The sequence below is a fragment of the Rhyacophila brunnea genome, unplaced genomic scaffold (genome assembly GCF_057557595.1).
Source record: "Rhyacophila brunnea isolate RB1 unplaced genomic scaffold, BYU_Rbru_1.0 scaffold_54, whole genome shotgun sequence".
In the NCBI taxonomy this organism is placed as follows: domain Eukaryota; kingdom Metazoa; phylum Arthropoda; class Insecta; order Trichoptera; family Rhyacophilidae; genus Rhyacophila; species Rhyacophila brunnea.
The window spans coordinates 594300-617216 of NW_028233213.1; the positions used below are offsets into that span (position 1 = coordinate 594300).

A 22917-nucleotide genomic window follows, 5' to 3' on the forward strand; every position below is an offset into this window, starting at 1 on the left:
TGCGAAAATAGTTTTTAAAATATATGATGAGACAAATCTATTAAGTTTATAAATGTTTTTGTGATTTTAAAGATACTTAAATTGATTTAAAGTTCCAATTTGCTTCTATATTGCCATATTTTTGCGGAAATTTACGTTGTTTTTTTAGTTCCTACATTAAAATTTATATTAAACAATTGTTTTAAATAGTAAGACGTATGAAGTCGAGAATTTATTTATTTAAGAGTTAATTTTAAACATTAAATTATTCTATTTTTTGATCATTTTAACTTGTTCGGTTTCTTGTCAGAATATTCGTATTACTTTTTAATTACTTTCATTTCATGCACATTTTTCTTTATCTCATCTCCTTTTTAAATAGTTAGATCAAAAATATTTTATAGTCACATGCTTTGAAAGTCTATCTTTTGTTAAGACTTCAAGATCTTTTATAAGTTCATACCAAATATTTCAAGATAATTATAATAAAAGGTATCTAATTAGAAATAAGATGATTTATATTCATTAATTCCAATACAATTAATTATTTTCCATGGACCAAATTATATAAAAATTCATTTTTCAAATTTAGATATAGCTGGTTTTAGAATGCCCAATTAAAAATGCCGCAAAACAATTACATAGAAGAGCATATAAAAAAATATGGAAAAGCACCAGATCACACAATTCGAGTAGCAAAGAAAGCAGCACGTGAGCCACACAAAATACAAAAAATGGCCCGTAAACTACATGGACATCAAGCAATAATGTTCAACAAGAAGCGACGTGCAGAAAAGATCCAACTTAAGAAATCAATAAAAGAGAAAACACGAGAAAAAGCAACAATAAAATCAAATGCAGATGAAGCACTTCCAGGATTCTTACTCGATCGTGGTGACACAGCAAGAACAGTTAGTAGTGTAATAAAGCAGCAGCGACAAGAAAAAGCTTCGAAATATAGTGTTCCTATTGCTAAAGTCCAAGGCATACCAGAAATAGATACTTTCAAAGTTCTTGCTACGGGAAAAAGAGGTACGAAACAATGGAAGAGGATAGTAACAAAGCCTTGTTTTGTTGGGGAAGGTTTTACGAGAAAACCACCAAAATATGAACGTTTTATTCGACCGATGGCTATGCGATATAAATTTGCACATGTGAGTCACTCAGAACTAAAGGCTACTTTCAATCTTCCAATAATTGGTGTAAAACAAAATCCACATAGTTCAATTGGAACACAACTTGGAATATTACAAAAAGGGACAATAATTGAAGTTAATGTGAGTGAACTAGGAATTGTTTGTGGAAGTAAAATTGTCTGGGGAAAATATGCACAAATAACTAATCATCCTGAAAATGACGGTTGCATCAATGCCGTCCTTTTATTATAATAGAATAAAATATTTATCTAAATTTAATTGATATCATCGTATAATATTTTGTTTTCTAGAATGAACAAATCTTTTATTTTTACTGCATTATAGTCTTTTGTTATATCTTCTAATCATAAAAAAATACAAGCTTATCGATTCACAAAGTACAAGAAGTATAGTATATGCGGTTCTTCTCCATATGAACTCAAAAATTCTGCGATAATTAACACAGTTTATAATTAGTTTTCTTATCACTTTCTGTTGTTCTGCTATATCCTTATAGATACCTCTTCTTCTATCAAGACTTATCAGTCAAGTGTCTTTTCATTCCCATGGCTTGTACATAAGCTCGACTCCATTGATATTCCAAGTTTTTTCAAATATTTCTTGAGAAATTTTGTAACCACCACATTCTACGTTTTTATATTTTTTTTTATTTGCGCTTTAAATTTATTGATCATAGAATGTCCATTTGCAAATATTTCAAATTTTCTTGATTTCTACCAAGGTTGTTAAAGATGCTAGTGACAATTAATTCTATCACTGATGAACAATATTTTTCTTGTCGTAAATAAATAATTAAGAGCGTTAATTTTTTAACATGACATCTGTTTTTCGTCTCATAGCGACTTATATTTGCAAATTTATTTTCCATAATTTCTTGCACTAATTATATACGAATTTTCTATGTTTTTTTAAAATTGTATTTTCTAGATATCAAAAATTATAGACATCTCGCTATTTCATCATGAATTCTTGTGTAATCACGACCTAATTTCTCTTGCATTCGCTCACCAAGTGATAAACTGTTTTATAAGGTTTATAATAATTCGAGCTCTTTGATCTTCCCTAAGAATATATTTCTATCTTTTATGCAGTAAAATCTAGCCTCTTCTGCCGGTTTAAGATTTCCGAATAGTAAATATTTTGTAGATCCATTGATCGCAAGCATTATTTTTTTGGCTTAGGCTAAAGAGTTTTTGATGTAATTGTTTTCTGTTATTTACACAATTAACCCACAGTTTATTTAGCAGTAAGTATTTCCAAATATATTTCTGTGATGGTATATTTAATACTAAGAAGATTAATTATTATTTATAAATGATTCTAATTGTCTTTTTCAAGTTTTACTATAGCTGATTAATGGTTAGATAGTTGGCTTTAAAATTATAGTGTTAAGTTTAATTGAATATTATCTATTTTGTATTTTGTTCTATATATGTAATCCCCCTATACAATTAATTTATTTTTAAGTAAAGTCATTCATTTTTTGCTGGTTGAAGGTGTGTTTGTCAACCCCTATAAATTTTTTTATATCATCATCAAGATTTTTTTAATCTTCCAGGTTTTGCTTTATTACCCCTATATTATGGTATACAAGTATAATAGCGCATTATTTAATTGATTTTATAAAATTTTCTGAATTCAATCTTGTTATGCATAAATTCTTCACCCTAATAATAATTTATTTTTTTATATTATCAATAGTTTCAAGTTTTATTCTTTTTTTGTGTCTTCAAGAATTCCAAGATAATTATATTCGTCTTTTCCATCAATAACTGTAGTTATATCTTTACAATTTACGTGATACGTTGCCGACTTTTCTTTGTTGATTTCCATACCTGTATTTGTAAAAAAATTAATAGCTTCTTTAAGAATTCTTTTTAGATTTTATTCATTTGAAATGATTTCTAAATCATTGATAACGAGTAAGTGATTTGTTCTATACAAGCTTTCGTTTACTGGAACATTATCAGACGGTTTTAGACAAAATGGATTCATGCATAAAACAAATAATATTGGGAATAACTTATCATCTCGGAGAATTCCTTTATAATTTTTTTTTCGTTTAATCTATTTATGGAAGTATTATTTAACAATAAGTTATAGTATACATTCATCATCGAGTTCTGTAGGTTTTGTTCTTTCTTAACTTACTATATCTTCGCGATCTCGTCTGCCAAAGACAATTTCAAATTAAACTAAGTCGGAAAAAGCACATTTCATAGTGATCTTTATCTACTAAATTTATATATCAGTTATATTTCTCGAATAGATTGCATTTTTTTATAAAGTAATGATGGCTTTGGTGGTGAGTTCATGCAAATTTGAAATGCAAGTTAATAGTCGAAATTCTAATGCACGTAGTACATCCCTTTTCATTTTATGATATGATATTCCAATGTACAACCATATTTCTTCTTCGTATTTCTCTTGGAAAATACTATAAACAATTTTATACAAATTCTGGTGGAGACTAATCAGCTTTTAAATAGAAAAAGTTCATGATTAATCACACCTAGAAGCTTTACAATTTGTAAAACTTGTTACAATATCATAAAACCTTTGTTGTGATACAAGTATATGCCTTTTGTGTTCTCAGGCATGCAGCCAAACAAAAAAAAATCGAAGTCGTTCTCATTTGTATCATTAATCAATATTTCTGATCAAAAAACTAATATTTGTTAGAGAATTGCTTATATTATGCGTTTTTGTGCTTCTGATACTAGCCTATAGAGTTGCTATCTTGATAGTTCAAATTAAAGATTCGTTTTCGTGAATTCTCATCATTTTACATATTGATCTATTTGCTTCGCATATATTTTATTTTTTCAATGTTGATACTGTTCAATTTTTATTTAAGATTTTTTGATGCAGTCTTATTATCTTTCTAAGAAATCCAACTTTCTATTGACCATGTGCGTTTTATTTGACATATACACTTTTTATATATTTTTAAATTTTTAAATGTATCTTTTTATTGTTTTTTATTTGAATGCATAAATTCTTGTATAAATCTGTTTTCTCGACATTTCTTCGCATGTTGCTTGGGCTTTGTGCATAAGTTTTTTTCACTTTACCCATGTTTTTAAGTGGGTAAATTATATATAGCATTAAATCACTATATTTAATACAATATGAATTATTTAGGCTATATTATTTTAAGTTATATTTCTTGTTCTTGATAATTCCATTATTTCTGTATCTCAAGGTTTGCTTGTCACAAGAGAAACATTTATGTGCATCTCTCAAGATTACCAGAAATTTTAATTTTTTGTCATGATATCGCGTAATTTTTATCTTCTCTTTTTTTCTTTAGTTCAGTTTTTTTAATATTAAGTACCGATATTTTCCTTCCGTCATTGTCTTGCAGAATTTTTGAAACAGCTGTTTATAGCTGTTGATAGTTCTATTATCTCGAAACTTTTTGGTTTAGTTGCTCTTGAAATTGATGATAAATATCGACATCGTGTAAAACACATCAGAATATATAAATAGACCTCTTGAATTCATAAGTTCTTGGACTAAATTATGTTTATGAAAGAACATATGAGTGTAAGAGCTTTAGATAACTTTGTTGGTTTGCTATCGTGCAGTTTGTTCACATTTTACGCTTGATTTTTTAGTACTGGATTAGATTGCAATGGTTTATGTTTGTCATTACCTTCTCATGGTTTATCTCTTTCATCAATAAAAAAACATATGAAATTATTGATTACATTAAAATAGTACAGAAGAAAGCTAGGGTGAAATAGGAAAAATGAAGCATGTAGAATAAGACATATTTTTATTGTTATCTTAAGCTTTTTTCGGTTCAAAATATAATAATATCAAACTAACTTATATTTTTATTAGATTAATTAAAAGGCTAAGTGAATATCTTATTTTTAGTTTCGTTATCAAACATAGCTTACTTGATTTCCTATGACACAGAATATAAATAAATTTGGCTATCTTCTTCTCTCCGACGTATTCTTCGTTACTTACCTAGATTTTGATGCCTAAAGATTTAAACCCCACTTCCTATTTCCGAATTTTGCATTTTTGTATGATCTATTTCGTAACTTCGAGTAATTTTGGGCATATTTATATTACTGTGCCACCACCCCGTTAAACCAACCTATATAATTGTTTATTATATAAAAAATATCATACAAGATGCTTGTGAAAAAGATGTGATTGAACTAAGTATATATATTGGGACAGTTTGTTGAGCAATTCTATGTTTTGATTAAAAGGTGTAAAAAATAGAACACAGCGATTTAATTATTGATGATATAAAAATTATAAACGAAGGAGGCATTGCTGACATTGGAACAAATGGATTTATGAAGACAGGTTGATAACGTTTTCTTAAGTTTTGTTTTTTTAAAAAAAGGTGATATTTTTGTGGAAGTAACCTCTGAAATTATTGATATAATTGAAAATGATTTAAAAAGTTAAACATAGGCGAAACAGGAAAACCAGAAGCAGAGCGCTAAACAAGTATAACATGCGAAACTGAGGCTTTAAATTCCAAGAAGATGGGGTTGAATCGGAACATACGCAAATTTAGTTATATATAAACAAATTATCTTATACTAGAATCGATCTCCGCGTCAACAGAATCTTCTTTGGATGATATTTCTTAAATGAAGTCTATGCGACAATACTACTACGCTTCCCTTTTGTGCCTCTTTTCGCATAAGAGAAATGCCAAGAATATTATAACATAAAATTGAAATGATATTTGTCCTAACAGGATCTAAAAATAAGAGTGACGAAATATTAATAGATAAAAATTAAAAGAAGTCAGTTTTCAAAGTATTTGGTGCAAAAAACACCAAAAGAATTAAATTAAATTTACAACCGATTTCGGATTTCATAAGTATAGAAGATTTGACTTATGCAGAAGGGGTTTTACTGCTATATACATAAGCTTAAAAAAGTAAATATCACTATATTTGAAAGAACAATTAATACCATGCTATAAAGTTGACGCATATATTCCTCAAACTTTAAATAAGATAATCGGGAAATTACGCCACCCAAAACCCAAGAATATGTCCGATGATGTAGTCTTGCTACAAATCGCAAAATAGACTTACAAATGCCTCCCAAAAAAACCAAAAAGAAAACGAAATTTTTTTGGAACTAAGATCAAATAATAATTTCAAAGAGTTATATTATGATAAATGCAGTGTAGTTAGTAAAAGGAAGTAAAAAATTAAGAAAAAAGATGCAAATAACAAACTTGATCATAGACGTAGATGTGTTCAGAAAAAAATGTTAAATACTTATAAAGATTAAAAAAAACATATATAAGAAAAATATAGGCAGTAAAAAAAAGAATTGGCATCAACAGAAAATTTACAGCTTTGAGCTAAACAGGTGACTTTTTCATAGAGTTTTACTGAAAATAAGAACCAAAATATAGAAGCGTCAAATGAACATATAAATTACTTTGAATATAATTATGTAGAGAATGAAAAAAATTCCGCACAAAAAATTACAACTATATCCTATACCTATTTTGCGGATCTAAAAACACTTAAAATTATGTTATATAAGAGCAGTTGAATACGATGACATATAAAAAATCACCGATAAACTAAAAAGCTGCTGGACAGATGAAATCTTAATTTTCTATATATAAAAGAAGACGTCCCAAGCTAAATTCATGCATCAAATGCATCAAATGTATCAAATAAATTTTTAAAAATAAAAATCAGGAAGAATATTTTAAATCTAGTACATAATATCAGATACCATCTGAATGTACAAAAATAAGAGATTTATAACTAATAATCGAAGAATTTATAATTAAAGTTTGTAAAGACATACTTCGTTATAAAAATAATTAAATAAGATGTAAAGACAAAAGAATAAATTGCGAGTAAACAGTTAGGTGAAAAAATGTAAGGTCATATGGCAAGAGGAAAAGCTCGTATGTTAATGAAAATATGTAAAAAGCAAGCAAGTAAACAAACTATAGACAACATGTTTTTTTGTAAAAATTCAATTTGACTCGATAATACATCTTACTTGCAAATAGTTTTCAATTTAAATCCTTTTTTTTTAGAATAACGTCTTTTATGCAAAAGATTACAAGCGAATAGAAAATTTCTTCAAGGTATAATAGATAAGAGATCGTGGATAAAAGAAATCATATAGAAATACTACAGGGAAATAGTCTTTTCACATGTTACTAGACGTTATATGTATTTATCTTACAGAAAGAAAATAAAATGATCGCTTTCTGGATTTAACTGTGCTTATTGATGAAAACTTTTACTTTACAAATCATATACTCTTCATTGATGACCTCAAATAAATATAAAAAACACCAAAATATCTTTATCTTATGACGGATGGAACATATACCTTCAATAAGGCATTAGACTTTGAAATAAACAAAAATATCGTCGACTACACAATATGAAATATGCACAGTGGAGGTCCATATATTGAAAGCCTGGGATCTTATACATATCTTGGAGTGATTTTGAAAAGAGAATCTGATATAATACAGAAATATATGAAGTAATTTATTAAACAAATACTTACTTGAAAAATATATTCGTGTAAGACTTAACTAAATACTGAGAATACATTAAAATCTATTAATTTACATGCAACATCACTTACAATTCACCAAATAGAGTTATATAAATTAGAACCTGAAGAATGAACTAAACTTGATCATAAGAAAAGGGATATTTTAAACGAATTTTCTATTCACTTCCTGCCTAGTAATAAACAAAGATATTTTATTACAGAAAAATAATAGGTCATAGGCACTGTAATTAAAATTAAAAATTGAGAAGATCATCTAAAAGCTATAAAATTTGAGTAAAAATAGTAATAACAGTTTACCGAGGTTGGCTGCAAAATTAAAAGTAGAAAAAGATAACTATTCACATCTCACATATTGAAGAATATGAAAAAAAATTCAGTTTATTTATACAGTTTCCGATACACAATTGAAAGGCAGAAAGAAAGTCTACTATCTAAAATAAAAGAAAAAACATTGAACCAAAACCTTTTGAAGATAAGAATAATATTATGATCGATATTTTTGGATCATCAGGATGGATAAAAAACATTAATATTCACCCAAAAGAAGTTGAAAATTTCTGTTTTTTCTATGATAAAAATGTGTATTTCGGTGTCAGGATGCAATTCTGACATTTTAAAGAAGCCATGAAAACCAATGAAAATCTTGAAACTAAATGCAAAAAAATGGAAATACATAAATACACTCGAAGGCAAATGCGATCGCAAAATGTCAGTTTTTTGTATAGAAGACAATACAATATCCAGAAAATCGAAAAAATAAGAACTCCCATAGTAAAAGACATCTGCGAAAATAATAATATAGAAATTACTGTTGATACCAGGATAAAAAAAGAATAGAAAATCAGAAAAATAGACCTTATGTTTTATATATACGGAAAAAATAGAATTTAATATCGTTGATACAATAGATAAATTTAGCCTTGACAATACAACTTTTGTAATGAATCAAAAATATAGATAGTATGATATATTGGCTTTTGAATTTTGTTAATTTTGCAATTAAAGAGAAGAATATTATTATTTGCAGTGACTTGGCGCAGAGTGGTTACAAAAATACATAACATATGTCAATGAGTTATGAATACCGGAAAAAGTAGAAGCATATGTGTAGATTATCACACTTCGAAAGACACTTTTACAAATTCTATTTATGATAAGAAGAGCAGTTGATGAAGAAATATTAGGATAGGATCTCAAAAGATGCATCAAGGAGTCGTACAATATTCCCAAATAGGCTGTCCACGTCCAAACTGATTCGAATTGATAATAAAAATCCAACTTCCAAATAAAAAATATAACACATATGCAATCTTGTTTTAGAATTAATTTTTGCATACAGTAGTAAATTTTAATTTTATAGTATAATTTTTTTATTAAATACTCTTATATTATCATATCGCTTTCTCTATTCCTTTAGGCGTGTTAACAATATTATAAATGTTTATTTTGGTAGTTTTCTTGCATTTTTATAAAATGAAACTATTTATATGCAAAAATTTATGCTTAAGCTCGAATTTTTTTTCCTACTACGGCATTATATTTCAGAATTCAACCGAGTGTAATTTGTATTTATAATATTTCTACATATCAAACTCTATATTTTCGGGAAATAATCCATAATTCAAAATTTTTTATTTGTAATACAGCGTTACACTTATTTTCTGAGAAAATAATTGCATATTATTTCATAATTTAGCTTTTACATACATAAAATCGATTGAAACTGAAATTATAAATTATGGCGTATACAATTAATTTATTCATATACATTACATTATGGTTGTCCATATTATACACAAAAATCAAAAAAAAAATTATATATATTTTTCAATTTCTTTTATGTCTAGATATACTTGTATGCATCTAATTTTCATATAACGTAGTATGGAGTCAAATGGCGACTCAAGATAAACAGTCGAGACTATTGAGGATATAAAAAGCAATTGCATCTGCTTAAGTTGATGGATTTTCGTAAAACTGTTTTTTGTTAAATTTATTTATAGAAAGCAAATATAGTTTATAGGGAAATCGTTATATTCTTGCACTCTCTATGATTCTATAATTATTTTTAATTATTATCTGTCTTTAGTTAAAAAATGTATACCTTTCTATAGATTTATCGTGGTTAAAAATCCAAAAAATATAAAGTAATTATATTATTAAAAGATTATATAGATTTAAAATATTCTTCATATGGCGGCATATACGCAAAAACAAGGCAACAGATTTATTACATAGAATGCTAGAAAGAAAATAAAATTTAATGATACATCGATTTTCTCTAGTTAAAACTATTAAAAAGAATTTTTTATTTTTTTAGTTTCACATCTTAATTTTGTGATCTACGCAAATTTATGGCTTATACGAAAATAGATATATGTGAATTTAAATATAATAAAAAAAAACAAGTTAAATTTCCTTCTGCGATTTTATTATTGATATACACAATACGAAATAATTTGAACGCAGTACAAATTTTATCAATCCTCATTATAAGCATGAAAACCTTACTAAGATAAAGATTTTTTTACTTTTATGACGCAAAAATTTAGACATTAACATTTTGTATAATGTATCATAAGAACAACATTTCAAAATGCCTGCATATATCCAAATCTAATGCTAATATTAAGCAGAAAATCAAAAATAGTCTATATATTTTGTCATTAGAACAAAATATGAATTTTTTATCGAATATAGTGCTGAGAAGACATATGAAAACATATTTATAAATGTTAGAAAATATAAAAGCATACACCATTATATTTTAAGGTAGATAATCGCAATGATTTGAACGCATAAATAAAAAATAATAGAATTTAACAAATAGATTATTTTAGGTAATTACTAGAATTATTTTTACGGTTCTATGTATTGTAACAAAAATTGCACGCTTAGAAAAAATGCCTTACGTTTTAACATAAAACTATGTATTAATACTCTATTTCATATAAGAAAAATATAGTTCTTATAACATGATATGTGTGAAGAATTGTAAATTTAAGCACTCAATGATCCTAATTAACCCTCTAGCTAATATTCATAAAAAGCTGATTTTTTTGCACAATTATAAGCCTCTTAAGAATACTTATCGAATTTGGATATTGTACAACATATACGTTTCTATGTAGTTTTAAGTACAGCTGTGTTATTTTCCAAATAAAGATTTTTTATTACAATTTTTATTGATAAATATTTCTCAGTATGACCAGTACATATTAAAGAAGATCATCTATAGACTTTTATTTTTTATGTGATAATGAAGAAAAATAATTTTTTTTTCATCTTGCCAAAAATAATAATTTTTAATAATATCGATACTGATAGTTTATCGTAAAATAGTTTGCTAATTTTTCATAAAGCTACATATGAATTTTCAAAAAGTTCTTTCGCTTGTTTCATATAGGGATTTTTTTATCTTTAGTAACATCTATTCTATAGAAATAAAATAATTTGTATATTCTAACGAGATTATTATTTGCATAAAATGGTTTCTTGTATTTATAAAAAAGCCACATAGTATTTATGCTGAGTTTTTGAGTATATCGTTAATAAGATATATTTTTTACATATGGTTTAATAAACATAACCATATACTTATGCGAAAAATATATAAAGAGGGTGGCTTATTATGCATTATTGGAGCAGATGTTAAAATATGTAATTCAAATATTATGCATAAAACGTAGTATATGTTGAGCTGCTAGCATTAAAATGCGCATGACTAGAAGTTTTTTGTTAAAATTGATCCGAAAAACACCATTGTAACTCTTATGGTTTATCAGAATTTTATTGAAAATGGTTCTGTATACACATAATAATTTTGTTGTCATATTAACTATGGCATTGGCTGGCATTCAACACTGTATGGGAAACAAAAGTATAATTTGTCATCAGGCATTTTTAAAATCCATACATAAGAATAAAGTTGTACAACAAATATTTATAGATATACATTTATATGTATAATGAAAAATATAAAGAACATAAATTAGATTATTAGTAAAAAATTGATGGATTTTTTATACATATTTCGAGTAAGGTGTATGCAACATTACTTATCAACATAAAAATAAAAAAATATCAACTTCAAGCCTCAAGATTTCTACCATATAAAAACAACTTAATATTTATTAGATATACTAAGATATTTTTATATTTTTTAATCATGGTAAAGGTTATTGGTGTAAATTTTCGACCAAGAAACTTTAATATATACATTATGAAGCCAATACACTATACATACAAAATATTTTATATCTTACTAAAAATGTTAATTATTGCAGCCTAGATACATATAGTACAACAAATATCATATGATTGATCCACATAAACTGATGGCTGTATCACAAACCTACATTTTTTATAACACCTAAACAACGTAAAATACACCAAAATATATCAGATTATTAACTCAAATATACCATTATTATATGTTTTATGACCTGCGGCGAAAAAATTAGGGTTCTAAAAGCTGTAAAATTTTTTTTCGAATAAATATTAAAACACAATTATTCTATATAAAATTTTTTAAATTTAATTTCTCTACAAATATCGCATAAATGGTAAGTTTGTTTAAATCACAAATTTACATGCGTTTATTTTAAAAGGTTTTCAAAATGTAAATATAGCACTTTTATTTGCATATCACTTTAGTCTTGACAAAGATAAATTAAAGAGCGATATGCGTTGTGTACTTTTGTATTACTACGCACATAAATAATAAAGAAAAATTGCATTTTATGAAAATTTAGTTTACTCGGATAATATATATAATTGGTGTGTTTAACATTTTATAATTTTGTAAATAAATGTCGCAAATATAAAATCATATGTTTTTTATTCTAGCCATCTTTCTTTTAGAATATTAGAGATGTTTTAATACCATAAAAATATAATAAATAACACAACTATAATGCATGGCCCAACTTTTTAATTTCTTGACTTATTTGTTTAGTTACGAAGTATATGTATTTTTAAATAAAAAAATAAATGTGGAATATGTAAAAAAATTTGTTTTATCGTTACAAAGGCATAAATGATTTGACTTATTTTACATATTTTTTTCTTAATCCATTGCCAGCTTTTAGATATAAAATATATATTTCCATGGCTAATGGTTTTTTTGCTTACATCAATTTGAACAATCATTTCGAGACATTTCTTATACATATAAATATTGCCTATTTTAAAAAGAAGTAGTAATTCTTGATTTTTAAAATATAGGCATCAAAAAAGGTGTGACGAATTATAATAAAGAAATTATGAATGCCAATATCTATGTTTAATGCATATATAAACTTTATACAAATATTTGTTTTTTTTTAAAACAATATTATGGCAAAGATATGATCTTCAACATTAATATGTATAGTTACAAAAAAAATTGCATAAATATATCAAGATGCGCACTCAAAAACAAATTCCAAAATACTTTTTTGTTATTAAGTGTATGAAAATAAAATAAAAAGGATTCAATGCTAGTATATGCTCTTTATTAAAAGTGTAATTGTCGATATTAAATAATAAAGAAAGAAAAAAGATACATTTCAATGAGATAGAATTTATTATCTTATGGGTAAATTTTCTTTGTATCAATTTTATCTATTAGAACGTGGTCAGCCTATTGAGAATACTGCAGAATCCCCGATGCTTTTTTTAAAACCTCCTTCTGATTTATATATATCATCTACTATTTCTCTTGCAAATAAATTGAGTTCAAGTGTCTTGCGAGGTGTGAGAGCTTGCATGTATGCTTTTTCTTCGTTCAGGACTCAATTCGCAATTATATAACACGTTTTATATAAAAACCGTTCTTTATATATATACAAGTATAATATGTAAATATATAGTAAAAGTAACAAAATCTCATAATTTATGTTATGACAAGCAAAAAATAACAATAGTTTATGCATAGTATATATAATTATATAAATTGTATTAAGTATGAACGTATAGAAGAATAGTAAATTGATATTTGGAATTAATCAAAACGCGAAATGTAAAGATGTGATTATTAAGCATATATTCATACCGAAATTTTGTATATGTATTTGCATTTTTTTTATATCATTTTAAAAAAATTAACATAGCAAAAACAAAAGTTCAGGGTTTTTTATGATTTTTAAATTAAATTGATATAAATTAGCTAGCTTGAACAAAATATTGTCGTCATTTAGACAACCGATAACTTAAAATCGTTTAAAAATTTCTTTGTATAGCCTTTTTAAAAAAATATTTGAAAACAAAATCTTATAATATTAAACGTTCTGTTTTGTTTTAACATAAGTAATTTGATAAAAATGACGATTGAGCATCTTAGGTACATATTTCGTAGACTTTGCGAGATCGTTACACTATGTTTATTCAATATTTGCATAGAAAAGCTGTAAAATAGTAACTAAAAAACGACTGCATTTACAACATACCACAATAACATTGTTATTTCCAGGATACATAGGGAAGACTATTTTATTGCTAAAATTTATTATTTCATTTCGATAATAATACATTTGACTTCATTTTTGTTTAAGAATGTAAATATATTTAAGGTATATTTTCAATAACTAAAATCGAACCTTATAAAATAACGAATAATGTTTACAAATAGCAACACAGCAGAAATCTTATAAGAAGATTTATTTTTATTAAATGGAAATCATTTCATGGGCTGAAGAAAAAAACTTATATAGAGGCAGATAATCGATCATTAAACACGGAAATACAAAAGACACCACAGATTTCTATTCAAAACATATTCATTTATATAATAGTAAATATTTTTAACGTCTTTTTTTACTGGATATATTCATGAAAAATAAATTTCTGTAATATACAACTATAAACAGTGTTGCAGAATGCTGAAAAAATGTATTCCAACATAAAAACATATATTACAATGTACATGAGCGTTTAGTTAGTAAACCAAATAACAATTTCTGCGACTCATAATTTGTAGATAATGCTTTATGGTTTAAAAAGCACAATTATAATGAAAAAGCGCATAGTGTTTATTAGTTTAGATAAATAGTTTTTGTTTTGTATTTTTGATTATCCCCATAACCGTTTAAGAGCTTAAAAGCAGTTTCTATAGCGCACAAAGATTTTATAATATGCAATCTTATGTATTATATATTTAAAATAGTAAAAACTATAATTTTACCATATACAAAGAAGATTTATTATAAAATATTGTTTTGACCATATTGACTCAACTATAGCAATTACTACATGGATTTATTTTAACGGGTATTGTCTATATTCTCTAAAAAAAGAGTGAAATCAGGCAAATGTGCGTAAATTGTGTATAATATACATATAAATCATGAATTATAACATGTGAACCTTCTGTGTCTAACTGTTCTATAAAATTTACAAAATATATCTGCAATTACACACAAAAAACAAAAATCACATCTTTTCCTTGCAAATATCTTTTTCTGACTATATAAACATATCCGTTTATGAGTCAATTTTTTTTTAAAAAAGATATTTAATCTAGTTTTCTTTATAAAAGAGGAACTTTCAAGTGTTTATATTATATATATAGAAGTTAAATTGATAAAAGAACTAGAAGATGCACATAAATTTTTACTTTGATAGTGGCTTATTCATTACTAAATTTAATTTTAAGTGCAAAAATATCCAATCAAAAGAGAATATTTTATAAAACTAAATTGAACTTATTGACGTATGTTTTTATCACAATTTTGATAGTTTCATAACAGCTAAATTTTGCATGCATAATTTGTAAAAATTCAAATTAAATATCTAATCGTCACAACTAAATATTAGAACACGTATTTTTTACATTTTAAGTGCGCAAAAATGTAATTTGTTGTTTTTTCTACAAATTATATATAATAACTACGAATAAATACACAAGGTGATTATTCTATAATGATGTTATTGGTTGTGCGAATTCTTGACTGATCTACCATAAAAATATGATATAGTAACTTTTAATATCTATATAAGGTTATCTTTAACAGATTTGGTGATAAGGTTGAAATCATATATATAATTGGCAAAAACTCAATTACAAAAGCCAGTATTTAAGTTATAATACGAGCTAGGAAAAAAATCCACACTAAAAAAATTAGCATCTTAGATCGTTTTACAATTCTTAATTTATTGAAATATATTTTATTTGTGATGTAAGCAAATCAAGCCATGAACATATGGCGAACAAAACATCCGCTTAGCAACAAAGCATAAATTTTCATTTAGATTTACGGATGGGCATTATTTATCATTTTTTTTGCGCATAGAAAATTTTGCATATATTACCGGAAACTATAACTAATGAGCAAAACACAAGGTATGAATTTTTTAATATGTTCACATACATAAAACAAGGGCCATAATACATCGAGAGATTATGCATACACCAAGATGTATCTATCCTAACTTCTAATACATCAGAGCCAGACTGGCAAAAAAATTTGTCATATTTTTACGGATTCTGTTTCTTTAAGAAAGAATAAAAACTATAAACTAAAAAAATTAGATGAATACACAGAATTTATGATGAATTGGTTTAAATCTTATTCATCTAATATATTGAGCTGAAGCAGTTCTTGATATTAACACTTTCAAGTTAAAAGTATTTTTTTTTTCAATAAACATATTCAAATATTGATAATTTTACAAAATATCACTAATACATATCTAAATTATACTTTCATATGAGAAACCAAAATAGAAATATTGTAAGCTCATAATTTTTTTTTCTAAATTTTATTCAGACAACGAATGTTTATAATTCATGAACTGATAGATTTTTATACAAAATTTAGGCATCATAATATAAAATTAAAATAGACCTAAAAAATATAAAGCAAAATGTTTTTTTAAAACAAAGTAAAGAATCATGTTTATCTCTTATTAATTCTTTAGAACGCTTTTATACCAAGATATGTATAGTTTGTTAGAAATTTTTTGTTGAATCAAAAAAGTATTTATTTACTATATAAACATACATTCATGTAAGTCATTCTACATTTATCACATAATGATATAGAATTACTTATTTTAATGGCAAAATAAAAAAAAGAAAAGATTGATTATCATTCCATTATTATGGCATTTTATAAATATACAATGCTACGCAAATTGACAAGTTAAAATATGTGTTTCTAAAAGGTTTTTTCAAGCAGTAGTATCTAACTTAAACATGCGTCAATATAGAAAAAATATTATATATTAAATGTAGTGGGTAAACTATAAGCAGTAGGAAATTATAAATTTCATAATGTATTAACGTGAAATATCCTATAATATTTATGGTCAAATCCGAATATTTAAAAATATTAGCACATATTTTAAGATAAAAAAAATTTATTATGTTCTAAAGTTTATATAAAATAAAAGTTTCTATGTTTACCCATAAACTTGTAATTTGATTAGATTAAACTCCCATCATCATTTTATATATGCTAATAAGACCATGTGATAAGAGAAAAAAAAGATACAATTTTTATACTAATACTAAAAAAATGAATTTTGACAGGATTTTCTGCGTATACGACGTTTTATAGTTACATGATCTGTAAGTATGAACACATAAAACTATGATGCTTTCCTCTAAGCAAAAACTTAGAACGAAAATTTTTTTCAAATTTTATGGTAAGAATAAAATTAGAGACGATTAAATTATAATCGAACAATATATTCAACCCCTGTTTATAAATAATATAAAAAATACAGAAGTTATTGTAAAACAATACTAAAAATATAAAATATCGCAGAACAATATTTTAAGCCAAAAATAAAAAAAAACTTATGAAAATAACCGAAGTTTGCCGAGAAAAAAATTGTTTAAAATATTATATATGTGTGTACTTGAATTCTCCAAAACAAAATTTACTAAGAAAAGGTTAGATAGGTATGTAATACCGTACGAATTTATCTATAATTATTATTTAAGAAAAAAAATAAGTATAATTACGTGTTCTTTACTAGAAAATAGCATGTATATAACTGAAGGACAAATTTCTTGTGGTAGATTTATGACATTTACTAATAATATAAAAAAACTTATATGTAAGTACTTTTTCGTTTATTCATTTTAAGTCAACAGAAAATATTCTGTTTGGTTTTATTATTAAAATTATTTTATATAATTAAAATGTAGTATACTGAATATATGAACAATTCAGATTATCTTGAAATAAATATGAAAAAATTTTCTATTGACTTTTGTTAATATATGATATAAATATAAATATCCATTTTCACCAGACAAGTTTGTTTTAGTTATCTTAAACAGCTAAGTGCATTTTTTTCAGCTAATTTTGTGCGTGGATTGAATATTATAAAGATATAAAAATATTATTGGTCTATTTAGATCATATTTTATATTTTATATAAAGACTTTTATTTTTTTAGCGGTTCCTAAAAATATATTCGTACAGTGAAATATAGAATATTGCTCTTTTGTATTGACAACATATGTATTTTTATAAATAATTCGCTATTTTTTATAGAATTATGTAATTTCTTATCTCGTTACATCCATACATTTACGCTGTTTTATCATTTATCTTTATATTCTTCTTAAACTACTAATATGCTCTGTAGTTAAAACTTCATATTTTTAAAAATAAAATGCGAAAAAATCACACTATAAATTGACAAAAATAATTTTTAAACTTACTTTACATATGAAAACTATCATATTCAATAATATTTGTTAGGTTTTTATGTAAAATAAAACGACTTAAAAAAAATTTTTTGCTTGGTTTTACATGTAACATGTACAAAGGATTCTACTAAGAAGTATTTTTTTTATTGAAGACAAGAATCATACAAAAAAAATTATTAAAAAAAATATATTGGTAAACCAGGTTCATCTAATGACATTTTAGATCACAAAATTATTATAAAAATTATTTTATCATTTTGCATATTTAGAGTATTTTTTTTTCGCCTTATACTACTCAGAGGCATCAAAATTCAAGAGCATTTTTTTATCTAAATATATAAAATTATTGATTATTGCTAAATTTTTACATTAGATTACTGTGAGAATATAAAATGAAAATAAAAATACTTATATTCTACTTATTTTAACTCTTTCTATAAACGAAAGAAAGGTTTTTATAACGCCAATGCGATTTTCTTGCAGTTTTTTCTTTTTATATAAAAAAAATTTATACTGCCATAATGCACAGAGAATAAAATAGTTAAACCACAGCAATTTAAATGCTTAAAAATATTAACCGGGATTTTATTTCATAATAATATACTTCCTATGTATTAATATATATATTCTATATTATTTTGTAGAATATTTTTATATATTACAAATATATTTGTATGATATATTCAATATTATATATGACTTACGAAACAGTCAATAAAGACCGAGATTACATTTTTATAAATTTTTACAATAAGAGTTTACAATAAGAATTATGGAAAAATAGGATAAAAAGTACAACTTTGTATTTACAACAAGCCTGTATATATATAATAGATTTTTAGAGTCAGAATATATGTTATATTACAATTTTAACATGAAGGAGCTTATATTTTGTTTCTTAAGATGACAACTAAAAAAAAATTTGAAAAATATCTTTAAGAGAGTATTTTCAACTACTCCGCTTTTTATAAATTTTTTTGTAATTTTGATACAAAATTTCAGCATATATTTAAAATTCTGTAATTTCATCAAAGGGAATACATACGATCAAATATAAAACCTTAAACAGCAATTTTTATATGTCATAGATGATGTTGATTATTTCATATTATCATATCCGCTAACAGGGCGTAGTTTCACATTTTTTACATGAGAATTTATGAATTAATAGAAAAACTATATTTATATTTTATCAAAAATTAGAAGATCATAATTCAATTAAAATTGTTATAAAGACAAAAAAAAAATTATTTTTATTTCGGTTATATATATTAGAGCATTAATACAAATTTTTCAATTCGGGCCCTTTGCTCTTACTGTAAACATGCTATTAAATACAGTAATTCTATATTGATATTTAAAATAACTTAAGATGAATAAACCTGTAATGATCAAAAATTTTATAAAAAATAATATCATAATAGTAGTGACATATGCTAGACTAGCTTCAAAAAGACCTAACTATTTATATTTTTTTTTCTATGATGATTGTCTCCGTAAATCATTTTCTAAAAAACCGATTAATATTATGATCTTGAAGTTGATATTACTATATGAAATATATTAGACACTGATCTAAATAAATTTGGCAAAATCAAACCCTAATGTAAAGCTCGCAATTTTACTTAAGTTTATTTTTTTATACAGTAAAAAAGGTGATAAATGAACAAACGTAAAAAAATTGCTTAAATTCTATGGAGGTTTTTGTATCAATGCATTTATGAGAATAATGTTTTCAAGATCTGAAATTAATAAAAAATATTTTTATAACATATTAATTGTATCTTCTGTAATTTTTTTATAATACCCAATGCTCAGCATATAAAAATTCATAAATAAGTTTTAAGCAGCAACATATTTATATATAGTTATTTTATCAAAGAAACTTCATAACTCAAAATATCTTAAAAAATGAACATCGACATCATTACGATACTTGCAAATATTTTTTGCTTCATAAATGTATATTTTTACGCTTGCATCGATTTAAGAAAAGGAATCTTAAAGACGGTTATTAGAATTTTACATAATTACGCAAATGAATTATATCTTTATCTGAGAATCTATTTTTTCATATTCTAAAATTTTTGCCAACAAACGAAAAATTTAGAAAAACGTTTTTTTTGCATATTTCTATTGTTACTAGAGTGTTTATCAGTTTCTGATCGCATATAAATTTTAAAAAAATCGATATATGTAAAAAATTTATTATTTAGAATTGGCAATTTCCTGGTATATTAGGCAGAATGATGTTTTTGTCCTTTTTAGGTATAAAGCAAGACAGATAAGAATTTTGCATTACATTTCTATTAGAAAAACTAAAATTTAACTACAAATAAAAATGCAAATTTGCTATATAAACTAAATTATTAGAAATATTTAAGCGAATAGGATTTTTTTACATGTAGAATTCACACTTATATTCGCTAATATATGAAAGTCTTTGTTCTCGATTTTGTTTTATAGTCAGTTTTTTTTATATTGAATATAATCGCTTAATCCATGTATTTTTAAAACGGCTTCATGCTTATAAATTTTAATATTCCATAGCACTGATAAAAAAACGAATCAACACAAAAATCATATAAAAAATTCATATGATTATCCTCATATAACATTTCTATATATGATTTTTTCTAGGTTAAATAAGCCAGCTTAAAAAATTTGAATTTTTTTTAGCAGTAGTTATTTGCTATTTTCCATATAACTAACGCCCATCTTTCTATTCTGTAACGACAGTTCGATGTATAAATATGAAAAAATCCTTTGATTCAAGATGTATAAACCTAAAAAAGTATACATCCGTGCTTGAGTAGAGATCATCATAATATTCTAAAAAGTAGTAATTATCTTGCTAATAAAACTTAGATTTAATACAAATTTAAATCATCTTATGTAATATCCAATAAGACTGATATACATACTACATTTATAAATGATTTAAGACTCCATAGAATGTAAAAATGCAAAGCAGAATTTTGTGAGATATTGTTTTAGTAGGAAATAAAGTCGATCTTATAAGATAAAATATAATAAAAGCAAAAAATGCGCTGTTGTGACATAGAAACAGACTGTCTTGTAGAGAAGTAGATGTGTTATAAACCTTATACGATATATCAGTTTTTTATCCTATTTAGATATCAGAACAGTCAAATTTAAGCTTTAATATAGGAAAATAAAGATAAGGCATACACTACTGCACAGTAAAAGAATTAAACTCCAAGAGATGACATCTATGATTTTTTTTCTAAATTATGCGCATTTATTTATTATAAAGCTCTTTATAATATTTCTTTAAATTTATAGATAATATCTACAGAGCATTTAGCCATTTCTTTATCCAATTAAATAAGTTTGCAAAAATCATGGGAACTCTATTTAGTTAATAAAATATACTGGTTTAGAAATATAATATTATACTGCGATGATATGTATTTAAGTTAAAGAACATGATTCATCACACAAAACAATTTGTTGCATACATAATACTTCTTCTAATAAAAAAATATAATTATTGATATGATTTTTGACTACTATGTGAAAATCGCAAAGTAACTATAATTTACGAATGCTATTTTTTTAACCATGATTTATTTAGCACTTCAGAAAAATCCACCTTTCCAAAAAAAATGCAGACAAAAACACTGGTTCTTTTATATAGTTCATAAAAAATAATTATTATATGATGCTAGAACATGTCAAAAACGCCATCATATATTATATAATTAGTATACTTATAGTTAAAGGCTGAATTAGATTTTCTGTTATTAGTTTTACATACTTTAAATTCTTGTCTGATATTGAATTTTGTTTGCTTTTTTATAGAATAATATCTTTTTATCATTTTTTTATTTTTGTCGATTTGAAAATCAAACCGTGAGCTTATATAATATGGTATCATTATAATTATACTTATCGTAAATTTTGTAGGTGTTTGTTGTTTTTTAAACATTCTAGTGCCACGATCTTAATCTGAAAAAGACTTACAAAAACATTTGTAATAGACCAAAAAAAGAAAAAACGATTTTATTAAAAGGTAAAAAAAAATCTCACAAATAAAAATTTAAGTACAATTTTAAAACTTTATAAGTTTTGTTGTTGCAATCCTGGAAGAAGTAGAGAAATACAAGCAAGCTCGAACACTTCGCAAGACACTTGAACTCATCAAATTTTTTCAAAGAAGAGCAGTTATATTATAAGATACATAAAATGTGGTAAAAGATGTAATAAAGAGTTGTGAAGTATCCCTCAAAGGTTGACTTTGCAAAAAGGGAAAAAATACGAAAATAAAACTAAAAATATAAAAAATATGAATTTACTTATGTTTAAAATTAAAGATAAAAAGGGATATTTTATAATTAAAATGATCTTTGTACACATTGAAACTTTCATGTAAAGGTTTATTGGGAAGAAGTTAGTATTCATGATTTATTTCGGACGAATTTTCAAATGTGCTAAAACTATAAAAAAAAACATTAGATTTGTATATAAATTGCATATTAACAAATTCGAAAATGCTATACATATTCTGTTATCTTATAAAAAATATTTTTTATACACGTACTAAAGTTTTGTTATTTTGTT

At 24.7% G+C, this 22917-nt stretch overlaps 1 pseudogene; it reads left to right on the forward strand.

Moving 5' to 3' along the window:
* Window positions 1-602: 602 nt before the first annotated feature.
* Window positions 603-1367, forward strand: LOC147065814 (uncharacterized; annotated as a pseudogene).
* Window positions 1368-22917: the final 21550 nt, after the last annotated feature.